The sequence below is a fragment of the Hemiscyllium ocellatum genome, chromosome 44, assembly GCF_020745735.1.
Source record: "Hemiscyllium ocellatum isolate sHemOce1 chromosome 44, sHemOce1.pat.X.cur, whole genome shotgun sequence".
Classification (NCBI taxonomy): Eukaryota; Metazoa; Chordata; class Chondrichthyes; order Orectolobiformes; family Hemiscylliidae; genus Hemiscyllium; species Hemiscyllium ocellatum.
Window position 1 is genome coordinate 24,575,732 of NC_083444.1, and position 20,309 is coordinate 24,596,040.

Here is a 20,309-nt window from a genome sequence, read left to right on the forward strand (position 1 = left end):
AGTCCAGAACTAGAGGGCATAGGTTTAGGGTGAGAGGGGAAAAATATGAAAGAGACCTAAGGGACAATGTTTACACTCAGAGGGTGGTACGTGTATGAAATGAGCTGCCAGAGGAGGTGGTGGAGGCTGGTACAATTGCAACATTCAAGAGGCATTTGGATGGGTATATGAATAGGAAGGGTTTGGAGGGATATGGGCCCGGTGCTGGCAGGTGGGACTAGATTGGGTTGGGATATCTGGTCGGAATGGATGGGTTGGACCGAAGGGTCTGTTTCCGTGCTGTACTATGACTCTATGAGCTGACCCCACACTTGTGGAGTAGTTATTCTCACAATACATATGATAGATTATCTCACCATGGGAGAGAGAGAGAGTTCCTTGTTCACTGAAAGGATCTTGTGGTACAGTGATAGTGTCACTGACTAGAAGGCCTTGGGTTCAAATTCTTTGTTCTGGAAGGGTGTGGTATGGGTATTGATTAATAATGGAAATGTGATTAATACTTACTTTGGCTTTTCTCTTAAAAAGTGGAAGCAGAGGAATAAGATCATAAGGAATGAGAATGGAAGTAGGCTATTCAGCCCTTTGAACCTGCTCCACCACTCAATAGAGGACCCCTTAAAGATCAACAAAGTCGTCTTTGTCTTTAAGCTCAAGAGATATTGAATGAGTATTTCACATCAGTTGTTAACTATTGAAAAATGGAGGCTAGAGAACTCAGGGAAATAAATATAGAAATTTTGAAATCATTCAGGTCATAGATGAGGAAGTGCTGGAGGTTGTAGAGGTTGGATAAATCTCAGGGAGCTGTATCCCAGGACATTGTGGGAAGTTAGTGAGGAAGTTGCAGGGCCCCTATTTGTATCATCTATAAACCCAGGTGAAGTATTGGAAGGGGGATAGTTTGTTCCATCATTTAAGAAATCACGGGTCCTTGATTTCAAAACTGAGGAGAAGCCTGGAAACAAGCACAGTGGCTCAGCGGTTAGCACTGCTGTCTCACAGCATTAGGGTCCCAGGTTCGATTCCAGCCTCGGGCGACTGTCTATGTGGAGTTTGCACATTCTCCCCATGTCTGCGTGGGTTTCCTCCGGGTGCTCCGGTTTCCTCCCACAGTCCAAAGATGTGCAGGTTAGGTGAATTGGCCATGCTAAATTGCCCGTGGTATAAGCTGCATTAGTCAGAGGGGAAATGGGTCTGGTGGGTTACTCTTCGGAGGGTCAGTGTGAACTTGTTGGGCCAAAGGGCCTGTTTCCACACTGTAGAGAATCTAATCTAATCTAATACACTTGTGTGTCTGACATCAGTGGTGGGGAAGTTATTGGAGGTGATTCTGAAAGATAGGATTTACATGCATTTGGAGAGGCAAGGACTGATTTGGGATAGTCAGCATGGTTCTGTGTCTCACCAACTTGATTAAGTTTCTTCACGAAAGCAACCGTAACGACTGATGAGGGCAGAGCAGTAGATATTGTACACATGGACTTCCATAAAGGCTTTGACAAGGTTCGGCATGGTGGACTAATGCGGTTCAGGGTGAGCTTATCAATTGGATACAAAATTGGCACATGGGAGGAGGCAGAGGGTGGAGGTGCAGGATTGATTTTCAGATGGGAGGTCTGTGACCAAAGGGGTTCCACAGGGATCGGTGCCAGGCATATGGAAGGCATGGTGAGGAAGTTTGCAGGTGATACAAAAATTGGTGCTATAGTGGACAGTGAGGAAGTTTGTCTCAGATTACAAAAAGACCTTGATCAATTGGGTCAATGGGCTGAGGAGTGACAGATGGAGATTAATTTGGATAAATGAGACGTCTCGCTTTTTGATAATACAAATTAGATTAGATTAGATTAGATTATTTACAGCGTGGAAACAGGCCCTTCGGCCCAACAAGTCCACACCGACCCGCCGAAGCGTAACCCACCCATATCCCTACATTTACCCCTTTACCTAACACTACGGGCAATTTAGCATGGCCATTTCACCTGACCCGTACATCTTTGGACTGTGGGAGGAAACCAGAGCACCCGGAGGAAACCCACGCAGACACGGGGAGAACGTGCAAACTCCACACAGTCAGTCGCCTGAGGGCAGGACTTAGACAGTTAACAGATGTAGCTGAAAATGTGTTGCTGGAAAAGCACAGCAGGTCAGGCAGCATCCAAGGAGCAGGAGAATCGACGTTTCGGGCATAAGCCCTTCTTCAGGAAAGGGTCCTGATGAAGGGCTTATGCTCAAAACATCGATTCTCCTGCTCCTTGGATGCTGCCTGACCTGCTGTGCTTTTCCAGCAACACATTTTCAGCTCTGATCTCCAGCATCTGCAGACCTCACTTTCTCCTCGAAGTTAATAGATGTAAGAGAGGACTGCAGATGCTGGAGGTTAGAGTCAAGAGCTATCTGACCTATCACCTTTACCCCCACCTCCATCCACCTATTGCACTCTCAGCTACCCTCCCCCCCCCACTCCCCGGCCCCCATCCCATCCCATTTATCTCTCCATGCCCAAGGCTCCCAGCCTCATTCCTGATGAAGGGCTCCTGCTCGAGACGTTGATTTTCCTTCTCCTCAGATGCTATCTGACCTGCTGCGCTTTTCCAGCACCACTCTGATCTTATACAATTAATAGCAGGGCCTTGGGTAGCGTTGTAGAACAGAGAGACCAAGGGGTCCAGGCACATAATTTATTAAAACTTGCATCACAAGTGGTCAGGGTGGTTAAGAAGGTGTTGTCTTCATTGCTCAGACCTTTAGTGTCGGAGTTAGGACATCACATTGAGGTTGTACGGGACATTGGTGAGGCCTCTTCTGTAAGTCATGAGGGGCATAGATGAGGTGAACGACAAAGGTCTTTTCCCGAGGGTTGGGAGTTTAAAACTGTGGGTGGGAGGGAGCATTCTTTAAGGTGAGAGGTCAGAAAAATTTAATCAGGCCATGGGGGGAATTTTTTTGTTGACACAGAGTGTGCTTTGTACGTGGAATGACTTGCCAGAGGAAGTGGCAGATGCAATTAGAGTCCCAATATTTAAAAGGTATTAAAGGATAAGATCATGAATTGGAAAGGTTTGGAAGGCTAGGGGCCAAGGTGGGACTAGTTTAGTTTGGGAACATGGTCCGTGCGGACTGTTGGACTGATGGGTCTGTTTCCGTGCTGTATGACTCTATGGCTTGTGTTATGACATGATGTAAACTCCTCTGCTAACTGAAACCTGAAACACAGAGAAGCCCACCTCACGTCGTAATCACAAGAGGCAACAAGCTATCGCAGAGGTTGCTGTTTAAATTAAAAATTAACTATTTTATTCTTGAAGTCCAAAAGAGAACATTAAAGAACTATTTACGATTCCTTTCTCTTAAACCTGTCTTTTACCTCCCACTCTGGGCTAATTTAAAAAAAAAGGCCATTGAGATTTACAACAAATATGTTTCAAAGTCAGTCAGCTTTGGTGATTCTCCTCTGTAGGTCTTCCCCTGTAGATTTTTCTCGAGGTTTTCTTCGGTGTTCTGCTGCACAAATTTAGAACATAGAACGCAGAACACTCCTGTGCAGTACGATGTCACACCGACCTGTGGAACACAATCTGAAGCCCATCTATCCTACACTGATCCATTCTCATCCATGTGTCTATCCAATGACCATTTAAATGCCCTTAAAGTTGGTGAGTCTACTACTGTTGTAGGCAGTGCGTTCCACGCCCCTACTACTCTCTGAGTAAAGAACCTACCTCTGACATCTGTCCTATATCTATCACTCCTCACTTTAATGCTATGTCCCCTCGTGCTAGCCATCGCCATCCGAGGAAAAAGGCTCTCCCTGTCCACCCTATCTAACCCTCTGATTATCTTGTATGTCGCAATTAAGTCACTACTCAACCTTCTTCTCTCCAATGAAAACAGCCTCAAGTCCCTCAGCCTTTCCTCATAAGACCTTCCCTCCATATCAGGCAACATCCTAATAAATCACCTCTGTACCCTTTTCAAAGCTTCCACATGCTTCCGATAATGCAGTGACCAGAAGTGTACATAATACTCCCAAGTGGGGCCGCACCAGAGTTTTGTACAGCTGCAGCATGACCTCGTGGCTCCGAAACTCAATCCTGCTTCCAATCAAAGCTAACACACTGTATGCCTTCTTAACAACCCTATTGGGTAGGGATCTTTCAGAGAGCTCTTCAGCTAGCAGTCTATACTTGTTGATACTCATGGCAGTTCTCCTCTTAACTGTTCAAATTGTCCCGTTTTACACCCCAAAACATCAGGCCATTTCATTGTTTTGACGTCATCAAAACATTAACTTCAAATTTGATTGGACTTTAGTCTCTGGGGCATAAATTAAACTGATTGGCTGTGTCTGAGAAATTTGCCCAATAAAGCAGTGACCACACAAACCAGTTCGGGTGAAATTGACACTGTTTATTACAAGCAATATGGCTGGAAGAGAAATTGACCAGGCTGACATAGAACTGAGAGTCTGTGCAGGTAGATCGGAAGTTCTCTCCCCAGAGCTGAGAATGAGACCAGTTTTTATAATAATCCTGTACAATGAGGCTAATTAAAAATGGGGAACATACAATATATCCAGAAATGAGGTAATCTGTTTACAATGATGCTAATTGGAAACCAGTTATCAAAGGAATTTCCTAATTCCCTACACAAAGCAACATCCTGATGGTATTGATTAGATTACTTACAGTGTGGAAACAGGCCCTTCGGCCCAACAAGTCCACACCGACCCGCCGAAGCGCAACACACCCAGACCCATTTACCCCACACTATGGGCAATTTAGCATGACCAATTCATCTAACCTGCACATCTTTGGATTGTGTGAGGAAACCGGAGGAAACCCACGCAGACACGGGGAGAACGTGCAAACTCCACACAGTCAGTCGCCTGAGTCGGGAATTGAACCCGGGTCTCTGGTGTTGTGAGGCAGCAGTGCTAACCACTGTGCCACCGTGCCACCAGCAAATGGGTGAGGGGAGAACTGCCAAGACTATCAACAAGTTTGGACTGCTAGCTGAAGAGCTCTCTGAAAGGTCCCTACCCGAAAGGGTTGTTAAGAAGGCATACTGTGTGTTAGCTTTGATCAATGGGTCAGGAGCTTCCCGTGCTCTTCCCAGGTCGGTGCTAACGTCTCCTCTGAAGCGGTGAGGTGCTTCCATTGTCCTGTCCTGGGAGCAATGCTCTTTGCTGGTGTTTTGCTGTGTGGCTTTGGTATTGCTGGGTTGTGAAACTGCCCTTGGGGCTTTGGGGTAGCTGTGGTGCTCTGACGTTGTTAGCGGGAACTTGTCTGTGAGCACTGTCTGGTCTGACTTGTCAGTCTGCTTGGTCCCTGCTGAGGCATTCTGGGTACTGTTTGGCCAATTTTGCTTTTGTGGGCCTAGCCTGGGTTGGCAGGGTGGCAGATCCTTCCCCAAAGGCCGGACTTGAATTTGTTTTTGTTCCATGGCAATGCAGATTTGTTTGAACCAAGTGTTACATTTTGAAATTGTTCAGCACACTCTGTGTTTTGAGTCAGTTCCTCTCTCTCTTAAAGGTACAGTACATACTTACACCTTCATAACCCTTAAGAAAAAAAATAAACCATCACAATGAAAAGATGGCTTCTTTTCTTGTCTCTATTCCTTAACCACGATATCATGACATATGTATGACTTTAATCAAAGTTCATAATAACCTCTTCCTACATAAAGATAACATTGAATAGATATGAATCTCGTCGGTTAAATTCACGATAACTCATCTGCGTTTCTTTCTTACAACCCACGACATGTCCAATTTGTAAACTAATGTCAGTAAAATAAGACTCCAATGAAATAGTCTCATCTTCTTGTCTTTAAAGTGTTCTAAGAATGTAAGAGGATTGTGATCCGTGTACACAACTGTCTCTGACACATTGTTTGTGACATATACATTAAAATGTCGTAAGGCCAGGACCAAACTCAGTAGTTCTTTTTCGATCGTGGAGTATTACCTCTGGTGGGTGTTGAGTTTCTTCGAAAAGTAACCAACTGGCAGCTCAATCCCATCCTCATCGTCCTGCAGGAGCACAGCTCCAACTCCCATGGCAACTTTGAAAGGTTTGGAAAGGTTTTGTGCAGCTAAGACTGGTTTGGTGGTTAGTATGGCTTTGAAATGGTCAAATGCTCCCTGGCATGGTTCTGCCCACCAAAACTTTGTGTTCTTCTCCAGCAAATCGGTTAATGATGCCACCACACTGCTGAAGTTCCAGATGCCGAGCAAGGATCTCTTTCGATATTTTCAAGTACAAGACTTCATACAAAAAAGACCACATTGATGACTAGTCCTTACAAATCAGATATGGAAAGGAGAGTGCTTCTGTGGATGGGTGCACCCTCGGTCAGTACTCGATCACTCACTCGGTAATAAGGTATCGAAGGACACGGGACGGTTATATAAAATCTGGACTCAAGAATTAGGGATAGAAATCTCCTTCAAGATGTGGGAAATTATCTGGGAAAATGCCAGGAAGATCTCTATCTGTAATAGGACTCAAGCTTCTCAACTGAGGATATTTCATAGTGCTCATGTAGCACCAGAGCAGCTTGCAAACGTTAAGGCAGGAGCATCCCCAATGTGCCCTAAATCAAAGTTAGTCCTCTCACTCATTGCCTGTGGACATGCCATGAGATCCGTAGATAGTGGGACAGAGTAGCGAATGCCTTGGCAAAGATTTTGGGAGCGGAGCTTGGGTTGGACCCAGTGTCTCTCCTTTTGGGCTTTCCAAACCTTCCTTCTCGAGAAGGAACTGTTCACTATCCTCTCCTTTTGTACGAGGAGAGACATTTTAGTGAGCTGGGCATCGGAAAGTCCCCCAGGTCTTTCGAATTGGCATAGGATAGTTATGGACCATATCCCCCTGGACGTCCTTACGAACATGGGGCATCAAAAAACGGAATTATTTTATAGAATATGGCGGCCCTTTTTGGACTATACTGAAGCAGACGTAGCAGCCATACTGTCTCGGACCTTTGTCTAGCCGTGAGGATGATGTTTGTTGGTTCAGGGGCCCCTGGGAGGAAGGATCCCGTATAAATACGGGTCCTGTTACGTCTTGATATAATTTTATTTTGAATTCTTATTTATTTATTTGTTTTTTGTTGTTTAGTTATGTACTATACTTAGTCCATTTTTTATATACAGAGTCTTCTTTCTTGTATCTTACTTTGTGTTTCTGTAGTCTGTGGAGTAGATTAGTAATTAGTTTTCTTAATTTATATCAAGGCTGTTATTATATTGTAAAATGGTTACACTACTTTCTATTAGTTTTGTAATTTGGTGAAAAAAAAACTTTTTCTTTTCAATAAAAAAAACTTCCGATAGAATCCGCCAAGTGATCTTTCCAGGACTTACTAAAGATCACGACATTGTCCAAATTAGATTACTTACAGTGTGGAAACAGGCCCTTCGGCCCAACAAGTCCACACCAACCCGCCAAAGCGCAACCCACCCATACCCCGACATTTACCCCTTACCTCACACAATGAGCAATTGAGCATGGCCAATTCACCTGACCCGCACATCTTTGGACTGTGGGGGGAAACCGGAGCACCCGGAGGAAACACACGCAGACACGGGGAGAACGTGCAAACTCCACACAGTCACTTGCCTGAGGGGGGAATTGAACCCGGGTCTCTGGCGCTGTGAGGCAGCAGTGCTAACCACTGTGCCGCCCACAAATAGACTGCCCAGTTTGTTAACCCAGCCACAGCTCTGTCCATGGGTCTTTGGAATGTGACGGATGCGTTCTTCATTCCAAAGGGCATCAATTTAAATTGATATAGCCCACTTGGGCTTACAAATGCAGAAATTCCTGTTGCCGTCTCTGATCGAGGGACCTGTCAGTCACCACGCATTAAGTCCAACTTAGTGATCTAATCGGCTTTGTGTTGCTGGAAAAGCACAGAAGGCCAGGCAGCGTCCAAGGAGCAGGAGGCATTTCGGGCATAAGCTCCTTCTTCAGGAATGAGGCTGGTGTGCCAGGTGGGCTGAGATAAAAGGTAGGGAGGAGGGGGATTTGGGGGAGGGGCGCTGGGAATCCGATAGGTGGAAGGAGGTGAGGGTGAGGGTGATAGGCCGGAGAGGGGGTGGGGGCGGAGAGGTTGGGAAGAAGATTGCAGGTCATGGAGGCGGTGCTGAATCCGGGGGTTGGGACTGAGATGCTGCCTGGCCTGCTGTGTTTTTCCAGCACCACACTTTTCAACTCTGGTCTCCAGCACCTGCAGGCCTCACTTTCTCCTCCTCCGATGTAACTTGCCCGTCCAACTTTCTCGATAGAGTCCTCCGATCTCCATCTTGGGTGTGAGTCCGATATCGTTGACCTTCTGATAATCCACACAGAATCATTGAGTCCCATCCAGTTTGGGAACTAAGACATTCGACGAAATGCACTCGCTGTGGCTTGGTTTGAGGATGTTCTCATTGAGCGTGACCTCCACCTCCATCAGGACCTGGCTGGCTTTGGAAGGATTAAGCCGATGGGGGGGGTTGTTTTATCAGAGCAGTATTCCCTCCGTCTACGTCATGTACAATAACATTGGTCCTCCCAATCTGACTGCTACATGTCTCCTTTTACTGCAGTAACCAATCTTTCAGCTGCGTTCCATACTCCTGAGACAGAGAGCTTACCAACCTATCCCACTCCTGAAGGACTTCTTCATTTTTTAACATATTTTGAGGCACACCAAAATCTATATCCTCACTCTGCGGGGCAGTAACTAACACCTGGTTCTCCAGTTCTTTCTCTCTAGTGTAATACGGTTCACATGACAAACCCGAGACAGTGATTTTCTAACTGCATCGTTACTAGATAGTCCTCCTGACTCAGCTTTTTCTCAGTTTGACAGGGACCACAAAACCTGGCTTCGAAGGGATCTCCCATCACTGGTCACAGTACTAACGCACCATCCCCTCGGGAAAATGGCCGTGTCTCAGAGTTTTTATCTGCCACCTGCTTCATTCTATATTGTGCCCTCTTTAGATGCTGTTTAGCTAACTCACCTACTCAGTTTAGTCTCTCCCTCCCCTCCGTTACATAGTCTAAGTGTGAGATCTCTGGCTCTGGTTCTGTCAATTTCTCTGTGATTAATTTCAAAGGGCCTCTTACTTCATGTCCGAATATTAACTCAAAGGGAATAAACTGAGTAGATTCATTTGGGACATCTCTATTGTTCAGGTAATCCTGACAGATGAAGGACTCCGGCCTGAAATGTCAATTCTCCTGCTCCTCGGATACTGCCTGACCTGCTGTGTTTTTCCAGCACCTCACTCTCGACAGTACGCTCTCAAAACAATGTTCAGGATGTTCCAAAGCTCCCTGGGATTCAGCATGATATGCACTGGATTTAAAGTGTTGTATCCATTTCTGTACCTGAGCCTGAGACTTTCCTACCCCCAGGTGACCTCCTATAGGTAGTTCATGTGTTCCCTGTATCGCCTCCTGTCTGTATGTTACCGGCAACACAACCTGGAGCACTGCGGCCCATTTCTCCTCTGCACTAACCTGCTGTGGTCTCCATTTCCATCTGAGGATTCTATCTTTTAGATAAGAACCCTCCAGAATATTCTCTGCCTCCTTTTCAGAGTATGTATCCACACATATATCTATTATTGTCTTGCCTTGCTGTTGCAAGTCCCTTAGCCTTTCGAGACTAAACACCTCTGTCTGACCCTCTGCCTGGTCAGCATTTCCAAACAGGGTGTCCACGAACCGAACCTCAACTCCTTCATCTCTCTCTTTACTTTTTGCTTTGAGCTGTGACTTATGACAGTGGGATCTGTTTACCACACAGTCTGGGAAATATACCAGGATATTTCTGTTTTAACTCCTCAGTTCCTTGGGATTCTCCACAACAAGGGGTATCCCTCCCACCTTGGATAAATCAGTCCCAAGAACAAACTGAATTCCTGGAACTGGCACTCTGTCAATCACCCCCAGTGTAACCTCCCCAGCCATGAGTTGGCACTCCAACCTGATCTTACATGGGGAAAAGCTAAATTTCTGTCTATCTATCCCACACTCACCACACTCATGGGTAACAGATCAGAAAGAGTGCATATTCCCTCATCCCTTACTATTAGAGACTGGTTAGATCCTGTATCTCTCAAACTGTAACTTCTTGTCCCTCTCCCCCTGTTCTTTCAGAGTAAACTTTCCCCACAGAGGCGAATTCTTTGTAGAGATCAGGTACTAACTCCACCCCCAGTCTCTGCCTCGGCTGTGCACTCTCCTCTAGCTCCTCGGCTCTTCTCTGGGTCTGAACATGTGTTGCTGGAAAAGCACAGCAGGTCAGGCAGCATCCAAGGGACAGGAGAGTTGACGTTTCGGGCATGAGCCCTTCTTCAGGAAATGCCATGCCCAAACCGTCGATTCTCCTGCTCCTTGGATGCTGCCTGACCTGCTGCGCTTTTCCAGCAACACATTTTCAGCTCTGATCCCCAGCATCTGCAGTCCTCACTTTCTCCTCTTCTCTGGGTCTCCTTCACTAAGGCCATGGCTTAGTGTCTGTTACCGCAGCTTTTCCCACAGTGCCTTTCTTTAATGACCAGCACTGTGACTTTACCTGTCCCACTTTACCACAGTGGGAACACCTGAGGCTTATACCTCCTTTCCACCCTCTTGGGCTTCTTCTTTATCCTGTGGTAGACTCGTACCTGTGTTCTTTACAGTTGGTTTCAGAGTGTAGGATCTCCCCTTCTCCCAATTTCTATCCCTCACAGGATGAACCTCTGGCTGGATACTTGTCTTATGCACCAACACTTCCTCATCTGCTAATCCTGCTGCTCTTCTCACTTCCTGAACTTTCTGTCCCTCCACATGAATTCTTACCATCTCTGGAAGTGAGGTTTTAAACTCCTCCAGCAGAATAGTCCCTCTTAGCGCCTTTAAGGCCCACACCCACCTCTCAAAATGATTATGTTCAATTCTCTCAAACCCAGCATAATTCAGACCTGGTTCCTCCTTTGTGTTTCTGAACCACTGTCTATACGCTTCTGGTACCAATTCATAAGCTTTTAAAGTAGCCTGTTTAACCTTTTCATAATCGCTTGACCCTTCACCTGACAGTACGGCAAATCCCTCACGAGCTCTGCCTACCCGTTTTAGTATTACCCAGTATTACCCAGTATTACTCAAATCCTCAGACTACTCTACCTGCCTCGCCAATCTTTCAAATGAAATAAAGAAGGCTTCAACAATTTTCTTATCAAAATGTGGCAGAGTTTTGACATATTTATATATATATTTATATATTTTATATATATACTACCTTCTCTCTTAATCTCCATCCTGTTAAGTTGACTTTGCTGATTAAATCACAATTTCTCAAGTTCAAATTCTCTCTTTTTGCTCAGCAAAGAATCTTCTCTCTCTTTCTTTTCCCTGTCTCCCTTCTCTCTCTCTCTTCCTTTTCCCTGTCTCTCTTCTCTCTCTCTTTCTTTTCCCTCTCTCTCTTTCTCTCTTCCTTTCTTCTCTCTCTTTTTGCTCAGCTAAGAATCTTCTCTCCCTCATTTTCCTCCCTCTCTCGTTGTTTATCTTCTAACTTCATTTTCCTCGATTGTAATTTAAGTTTTCCTGCCTCTACTGCACGTGTCCATTTCCCTGACACACCAAAGTGTTTGAGTAACTCTCTTAACAATTTCAGCTTTACTTTTGCCCCTGGCCAAACCCAAATCTAACCTCTTTGCTAACTCTCAAAGTATGGTCTTTCGCCGTTTTTCTAAACTGTCTGGGCAAATTTGAGAATCATCTTCAAACCCCAGAACCATTTCTCTCAGTTTTAATTGAACCAACCACAAGTAGCTGAAATTAAATAAATTGTCTGCTATGTTTTATTTAAAGATCTCGGTGAGTGTTAAAATCGACTGGGCTTTTCTCGTTCCCCGAATCTATTCAGACCTGTCCAAGATCCAAACTGGATCTGTCTAAACCAGTTCAAATCGCGAATCTGAGACGCAGACGTTTCAAATCCTGGTGACGAGCCCCCAAACTGTTCTGACACAGGGTTAACCCCTTTGCTAATTTAAACGCGACACACAGAGAAGCTCACCTTGCGCCATAATCTGTTACATTTCAAGGGGCATGGAACTCACCCAGAGGTCGGTATTTAACATCTTTGCTAGCTTCCTCTCTCTCTTAAAAGTGCAGTACACACAAACATCTTCATAACACTTGGCTGTTCCCGGCGTTCCTCACGTCCACCTTCCTGCGTTTTCCCTGGATCCTAGAATCCCTACAGAGTGGAGGCAGGCCATTCAGCCCCTTGAGTCTACACTGACCCTCTGCAGAGGACCCCAGCTAGCTCCACTTCCCTAACCTATCCCTGTAACCCCGCATTTCCCACGGCCAGTCCACCTAATCTGCACACCTTCGGACTGTGGGAGGAAGCTCACGCAGACACAGGGAGAACGTGCAAACTCCACACAGCCAGTCTGGCCTGGGTCAATATCTATCTCTCAAACAACATCACTATAAGGAGATGCATTGTCCCAGTGCTGCTTGTGGGACCTTAAGGCATCTGGATGGGTATGTGAATAGGAAGGGTTTGGAGGGATATGGGCCAGGTGCTGGCAGGTGGGACTAGATCGGGTTGAGATATCTGATCGGCATGGACGGGATGGACAGAAGGGTCTGTTTCCATGCTGTACATCTCTATGTCTCTATGCCTGTCTGACTCAGGCTTCATCCCCTATTGACTGACACTGTATTCCACTTGCTGACCATTCATGGGAGGACGTACATAATGATAGTGGTTGGTTTATCACCCAATCCCAATCCAGCTTGGTTGGAGAAAAGGAAAGCTACATCTGTAAAAGTTCTCACAATCTATTCTTTCTCTCTATAACAACGTTTGGCTCCAGTGGCTAGTTTCTAAAACATAACCAATGGCCAGTTCAACACCCACTCAATGAGCGTGGAGATCCGGTTCAGACTGGACGATGATACTGCAATTAGCCTCAGTTCATGTTAGGCAGGGGATGTCATAGTGGGAACAGGGATGTTTTGGGGTATAAGTTCCTAAAAGGGACAACGTGCATGTCTACAGAGTACACAGCAGGTGAAAGGGAATGATTCATTCCTGTCGGGTACCGTCCAGCCCTGTGTCAGTGGTAAAGCTTTGTTTTCATGTGTGTCTGTTTTACTTGCTTACTGAATGGGACTCACTTTACACCAATAATAAGACAAGGTTTATCAAGAGACATGGTTTGTTATCATTGAAACACAAGATGTGTACTCGTAATTCCCCAAAACCCATCTTTCCCTCTGATTTTCCAAGTGACCTGGCACTTTCTCACACTGGGTCAAGATCTGCTTTGGAACCCCAAGCCGGTGAAGGGGTTTATACAACCCCCAGCCAGCAGCTGGCTGAGCTGAAGCTGAGGCTGGTTTTGCCGTGCTCTCCAGGTTTCTGTGCTCTCCAGAGTTGACATTGTCTCTGGAGTGAGTGAGGACTGCCTCATTCCCGATGAAAGGCTTATGCCCAAAACATCGACTCTCCTGCTCTTGGGATGCTGTGCTTTTCCAGCACCACCCTCTCAACTCGTTGCCTCTAGGGTAGCATCCCCTCTGGTTCCTCAAAGTACTGGGACTTACTATTGTTCACAAGGTCAGCCTGGTAACCAATGTGCTGATTCATCCCTTGTGGTTACAGCAGTTGGATCCAGGAATTTTAATTACAGTCCCGGGGGGGGGTGGGGGGGGGGGGTGTTGCAAAAGGCAGCATTAGATATTGTACGTTCCTCACTGAACAAGTTGACCACAGGAGTCAGGCATCTTGAATAACTTCACTGACGGAACTATTGTTGCATGGAAACCTGACAGCATTGTCCCAACCACAACTATTTAACCCAGGTAAAGGCCTTGGATATCTCTCTGGCCTGCTCCAATGTGACACTGCTGTAGAGTCCCCACGCCTGGGCTGCGAGGTCAGGTTTAAATTACCACCAGCTCCAGACACGGGTAATAACAACTCAGAACCGGTCGATCAGAAAAATAGGCGAAATAAAAAACCTGGAAAAATACATTTAACAGCAAATTCTGCAAACTTCCTGGCTTCAGATCCCTTCCCAGCATGCCGATGGGTTGGCCAACTTTCTCATTCTGTTTCCTGCAGAAGGGCTCTTTGCCTGAAACATCGACTCTCCTGCCCCTCGGACGCTGCCTGGCCGGCCGTGCTTTTCCAGCACCACCCTCTCGGCTCTGAGCTCCAGTGTCTGTGGGACTCACCTCCTCCAGCTTTCACACTGAGTTGGCACAGGCTGCTTTCAGTGTCACAGAGCAGCTAGTATTTATTAAAGAGGGATCTGGGTGTGTGTGTGTGTGTCTGAGGGTGTGAGTGAGGGTGTGTGTGTGGGTGTGTGTGTGTGTGTGTGTGTGAGGGTGTGTGTGTGCCTGAGGGTGTGAGTGAGGGTGTGAGTGAGGGTGTGTGTGAGGGTGTGTGTGTGCGAGGGTGTGTGTGTGAGGGTGTGAGTGAGTGTGTGTGTGTGTGAGGGCGTGTGTGATGGTGTATGTGTGTGGGTGTGTGTGTGTCTGAGGGTGTGAGTGAGGGTGTGTGTGAGGGTGTGTATGTGTGAGGGTGTGTGTGTGTGAAGGTGTGAGTGAGGGTGTGTGTGTGAGTGTGTGGGTTTCTGAGGGTATGGGTGTGTGTCTGTGTGAGGATGTGAGTGAGGGTTTGTGTGTGTATGGGTGTGTGTGTGAGGGTGTGTGTGTGAGGCATGAGTGAGCGTGTGTGTGTGTTGTGAGGGTGTGAGTGAGGGTGTGTGTGTGTGGGTGTGTATGTCTGAGGGTGTGAGTGAGGGCATGTGTGTGTGTGTGTGTGTGAGGGTGTGTGTGTGTGTGTGTCTGTGTGTGAGGGTGTGTCTGAGGGTGTGAGTGAGGGTGTGTGTGAGGGTGTGTGTGGGTGTGTGGGTGTGAGTGAGGGTGTGTGTGTGTGCGTGTGCGTGTGAGGGTGTGAGTGAGGGTGTGTGTGTGTGTGTGTGTGAGAGTGTGTGTGAGGGTGTGTGTGTGTGGGTATGTCTGAGGGTGTGAGTGAGGGTGTGTGTGTGGGTGTGTGTGAGGGCGTGTATGTGTGTGGGTGTGTGGGTGTGAGTGAGGGTGTGTGTGTGTGTGTGAGGGTGTGTGTGTGTGTGTGTGTGTGTGGGTGGGTGTGTGTGAGGGTGTGTGTGTGTGTGAGTGAGGGTGTGTGTGTGTGTGTGTGTGAGGGTGTGTGTGTGTGTGTGAGGGTGTGTCTGAGGGTGTGAGTGAGGGTGTGTGTGAGGGTGTGTGTGGGTGTGTGTGTGAGGGTGTGTGTGTGTGTGTGAGGGTGTGTCTGAGGGTGTGAGTGAGGGTGTGTGTGAGGGTGTGTGTGGGTGTGTGGATGTGAGTGAGGGTGTGTGTGTGTGCGTGTGCGTGTGAGGGTGTGAGTGAGGGTGTGTGTGTGTGTGTGTGTGAGAGTGTGTGTGAGGGTGTGTGTGTGTGAGGATGTGAGTGAGGATGTGTGTGTGTATGTGTGTGTGTGTGTGTGTGTGGGTGTGAGTGTGTGTGTGTGAGGGTGTGAGTGTGTGTGTGTGTGGGTGTGAGTGAGGGTGTGAGTGTGTGTGTGTGTGTGAGGGTGTGAGTGTGTGTGTGTGTGTGTGTGTGTGTGTGTGTGTGAGGGTGTGAGTGTGTGTGTGTGTGTGAGGGTGTGTGTGCGTGTGTGGGTGTGTGTGTGAGGGTGTGAGTGAGTGAGGGTGTGTGTGTGTGAGGGTGTGAGGGTGTGGGGATGTGGGGGTGTGAGGGTGTGGGCATGTGAGGGTGTGGGGGTGTGGAGCTGTGAGGGTGTGGGGGTGTGAGGGCGTGGGGGTGTGAGGGTGTGAGGGTGTGAGAGTGTGGTGGTGTGGGGGTGTGGGGGTGTGAGGATGTGGGGGTGTGGGGATGTGAGGGTGTGGGCATGTGAGGGCGTGGGGGTGTGGGGGTGTGAGGGTGTGGGGGTGTGGGGGTGTGAGGGTGTGGGGGTGTGAGGGTGTTAGAGTGTGGGGGTGTGGGGTGTGGGGGTGTGAGGATGTGGGGGTGTGGGGGTGTGGGGGTGTGAGGATGTGGGGGTGTGGGGACGTGAGGGTGTGGGCATGTGAGGGTGTGGGGGTGTGGGGGTGTGGGGCTGTGAGGGTGTGGGGGTGTGAGTGTGTGGGGGTGTGGGGGTGTGAGTGTGTGGGGGTGTGGGGGTGTGAGGGTGTGGGCGTGTGAGGGCGTGGGGGTGTGGGGGTGTGGGGGTGTGGGCATGTGAGGGTGTGAGGGTTTGGGGGTGTGGAGGTGTGAGGGTGTGGGGGTGTGCGGGTGTGAGGGTGTGGGCATGTGAGGGTGTGAGGGTTTGGGGGTGTGGAGGTGTGAGGGTGTGGGGGTGTGAGGGTGTAGGGGTGTGGGGGTGTGAAGGTGTGAGTGTGTGGGGGTGTGAGGGTGTGGGCATGTGAGGGTGTGAGGGTTTGGGGGTGTGGAGGTGTGAGGGTGTGGGGGTGTGAGGGTGTAGGGGTGTGGGGGTGTGAAGGTGTGAGTGTGTGGGGGTGTGAGGGTGTGAGGGTGTGGGGGTGTGGGCATGTGAGGGTGTGGGGGTGTGGGGATGTGAGGGTGTGGGGGTGCGAGAGTGTGGGGTGTGAGGGTGTGAGGGTGTGGGGTGTGGGGTGTGAGGGTGTGGGGGTGTGGAGCTGTGAGGGTGTGGGGGTGTGGGGGTGTGGGTGTGGGGGTGTGAGGGTGTGAGGGCGTGGGGGTGCGAGAGTGTGGGGGTGTGAGGGTGTGGGGGTGTGGGGGTGTGAGGGTGTGGGGGTGTGAGGGTGTGGGGGTGTGAGGGTGTGAGGGTGTGGGGGTGTGAGGGTGTGAGAGTGTGGGGGTGTGGGGGTGTGGGGGTGTGAGGATGTGGGGGTGTGAGGGTGTGAGGGTGTGAGAGTGTGGGGGTGTGGGGGTGTGGGGGTGTGGGATGTGAGGGTGTGGGCATGTGAGGGTGTGGGGGTGTGGGGGTGTGGGGCTGTGAGGGTGTGGGGGTGTGAGTGTGTGGGGTGTGGGGGTGTGGGGGTGTGGGGGTGTGAGTGTGTGGGGGTGTGGGGGTGTGAGGGTGTGGGCGTGTGAGGGCGTGGGGGTGTGGGGTGTGGGGGTGTGAGGGTGTGAGGGTTTGGGGGTGTGGAGGTGTGAGGGTGTGGGGGTGTGAGGGTGTGGGCGTGTGAGGGCGTGGGGGTGTGAGGGTGTGGGGGTGTGAGGGCATGGGTTTGTGGGGTGTGGGGGTGTGGGGGTGTGGGGGTGTGAGGGTGTGGGCATGTGAGGGTGTGGGGGTGTGGGGATGAGGGTGTGAGTGTGTGGACGTGTGAGGGTGTGGGGGTGTGGAAGTGTGAGGGTGTGGGGGTGTGGGGGTGTGGGGGTGTGAGGTGTGTGAGTGTTTGGGCGTGTGTGGGTGTGGGGTGTGAGGGTGTGGGTTGTGGGGGTGTGGGGGTGTGAGGGTGTGGGGGTGTGAGTGTGTGAGTGTGTGGAAGTGTGAGGGTGTGGGGTGTGGGTGTGAGGGGGTGTGGGGATGTGAGGGTGTGGGGTGTGGGCATGTGAGGGTGTGGGGGTGTGGAAGTTTGAGGGTGTGGGGGTGTGAGGGAGTGGGGGTGTGAGGGCGTGGGGGTGTGGGGGTGTGGGCATGTGAGGGTGCGGGGGTGTGGGGGTGTGGGGGTGTGAGGGTGTGGGCATGTGAGGGTGTGGGGGTGTGGGATGAGGGTGTGGGGGTGTGAGGGTGTGAGTGTTTGGGCGTGTGTGGGTGTGGGAGTGTGAGGGTGTGGGGTGTGAGGGCGTGGGTTTGTGGGGTGTTGGGGTGTGGGGGTGTGAGGGTGTGGGTGTGTGAGGGTGTGGGGGTGTGGGGGTGTGAGGGTGTGAGGGTGTGGGGGTGTGGGGGTGTGGGGGTGTGGGGGTGTGAGGGTGTGGGGGTGTGAGGGTGTGGGGGTGTGGGGGTGTGAGGGTGTGAGGGTGTTAGAGTGTGGGGGTGTGGGGTGTGGGGGTGTGAGGATGTGGGGGTGTGGGGGTGTGGGGGTGTGGGGGTGTGAGGATGTGGGGGTGTGGGGACGTGAGGGTGTGGGCATGTGAGGGTGTGGGGGTGTGGGGGTGTGGGGCTGTGAGGGTGTGGGGGTGTGAGTGTGTGGGGGTGTGGGGGTGTGAGTGTGTGGGGGTGTGGGGGTGTGAGGGTGTGGGCGTGTGAGGGCGTGGGGTGTGGGGGTGTGGGGGTGTGGGCATGTGAGGGTGTGAGGGTTTGGGGGTGTGGAGGTGTGAGGGTGTGGGGGTGTGCGGGTGTGAGGGTGTGGGCATGTGAGGGTGTGAGGGTTTGGGGGTGTGGAGGTGTGAGGGTGTGGGGGTGTGAGGGTGTAGGGGTGTGGGGGTGTGAAGGTGTGAGTGTGTGGGGGTGTGAGGGTGTGGGCATGTGAGGGTGTGAGGGTTTGGGGGTGTGGAGGTGTGAGGGTGTGGGGGTGTGAGGGTGTAGGGGTGTGGGGGTGTGAAGGTGTGAGTGTGTGGGGGTGTGAGGGTGTGAGGGTGTGGGGGTGTGGGCATGTGAGGGTGTGGGGGTGTGGGGATGTGAGGGTGTGGGGGTGCGAGAGTGTGGGGGTGTGAGGGTGTGAGGGTGTGGGGGTGTGGGGGTGTGAGGGTGTGGGGGTGTGGAGCTGTGAGGGTGTGGGGGTGTGGGGGTGTGAGGGTGTGAGGGCGTGGGGGTGCGAGAGTGTGGGGGTGTGAGGGCGTGGGGGTGTGGGGTGTGAGGGTGTGGGGGGTGTGAGGGTGTGGGGGTGTGAGGGTGTGAGGGTGTGGGGGTGTGAGGGTGTGAGAGTGTGGGGGTGTGGGGGTGTGGGGGTGTGAGGATGTGGGGGTGTGAGGGTGTGAGGGTGTGAGAGTGTGAGGGTGTGGGGGTGTGGGGATGTGAGGGTGTGGGCATGTGAGGGTGTGGGGGTGTGTGGGTGTGGGGCGGTGAGGGTGTGGGGTGTGAGTGTGTGGGGGTGTGGGGGTGTGGGGGTGTGGGGGTGTGAGTGTGTGGGGGTGTGGGTGTGAGGGTGTGTGCGTGTGAGGGCGTGGGGGTGTGGGGGTGTGAGGGTGTGGGCATGTGAGGGTGTGAGGGTTTGGGGGTGTGGAGGTGTGAGGGTGTGGGGGTGTGAGGGTGTCGGGGTGTGGGGGTGTGAAGGTGTGAGTGTGTGCGGGTGTGAGGGTGTGGGCGTGTGAGGGCGTGGGGGTGTGAGGGTGTGGGGGTGTGAGGGCATGGGTTTGTGGGGTGTGGGGGTGTGGGGGTGTGGGGGTGTGAGGGTGTGGGCATGTGAGGGTGTGGGGGTGTGGGGATGAGGGTGTGAGTGTGTGGACGTGTGAGGGTGTGGGGGTGTGGAAGTGTGAGGGTGTGGGGGTGTGGGGGTGTGAGGGTGTGAGGGTGTGAGTGTTTGGGCGTGTGTGGGTGTGGGGGGTGTGAGGGTGTGGGGTTGTGGGGGTGTGGGGGTGTGGGGGTGGGGGTGTGTGGGTGTGAGTGTGTGGGGGTGTGAGGGTGTGGGGTGTGTGGGTGTGAGGGGGTGTGGGGGTGTGAGGGTGTGGGGGTGGGGGGTGTGAGGGTGGGGGGTGTGGGGGTGTGGGGGTGTGAGGGAGTGGGGGTGTGAGGGCGTGGGGGTGTGGGGGTGTGAGGGTGGGGGGTGTGGGGGTGTGGGGGGTGTGGGGGTGTGAGGGTGTGAGGGTGTGGGGGTGAGGTGTGGGGTGTGAGGGTGTGGGTGTTTGGGGGTGTGTGGGTGTGAGGGAGTGTGAGGGTGTGTGGGGTGTGGGGTGTGGGTTTGTGGGGTGTTGGGGTGTGGGGGTGTGGGGTGTGGGTGTGTGGGGGTGTGGGGGTGTGGGGGGTGTGGGGTGTGTGTGTGGGGTGTGGGGGTGTGGGGGTGAGGGTGTGGGGGTGTGAGGGTGTGAGTGTTTGGGCGTGTGTGGGTGTGGGAGTGTGAGGGTGTGGGGGTGTGGGGGTGTGAGGGTGTGGGCATGTGAGGGTGTGGGGGTGTGGAAGTGTGAGGGTGTGGGGGTGTGAGGGTGTGGGGGTGTGGGGGTGTGAGGGTGTGGGGCTGTGAGTGTGTGGACGTGTGAGGGTGTGGGGGTGTGGAAGTGTGTGTGTGAGGGTGTGAGTGTGTGTGTGTGTGAGGGTGTGTGTGTGTGTGGGTGTGTGAGTGAGGGTGTGAGGGTGTGAGGGTGTGGGGGTGTGAGGGTGTGGGCATGTGAGGGTGTGGGGGTGTGGAGCTGTGAGGGTGTGGGGGTGTGAGGGTGTGAGGGTGTGAGAGTGTGGTGGTGTGGGGGTGTGGGGGTGTGAGGATGTGGGGG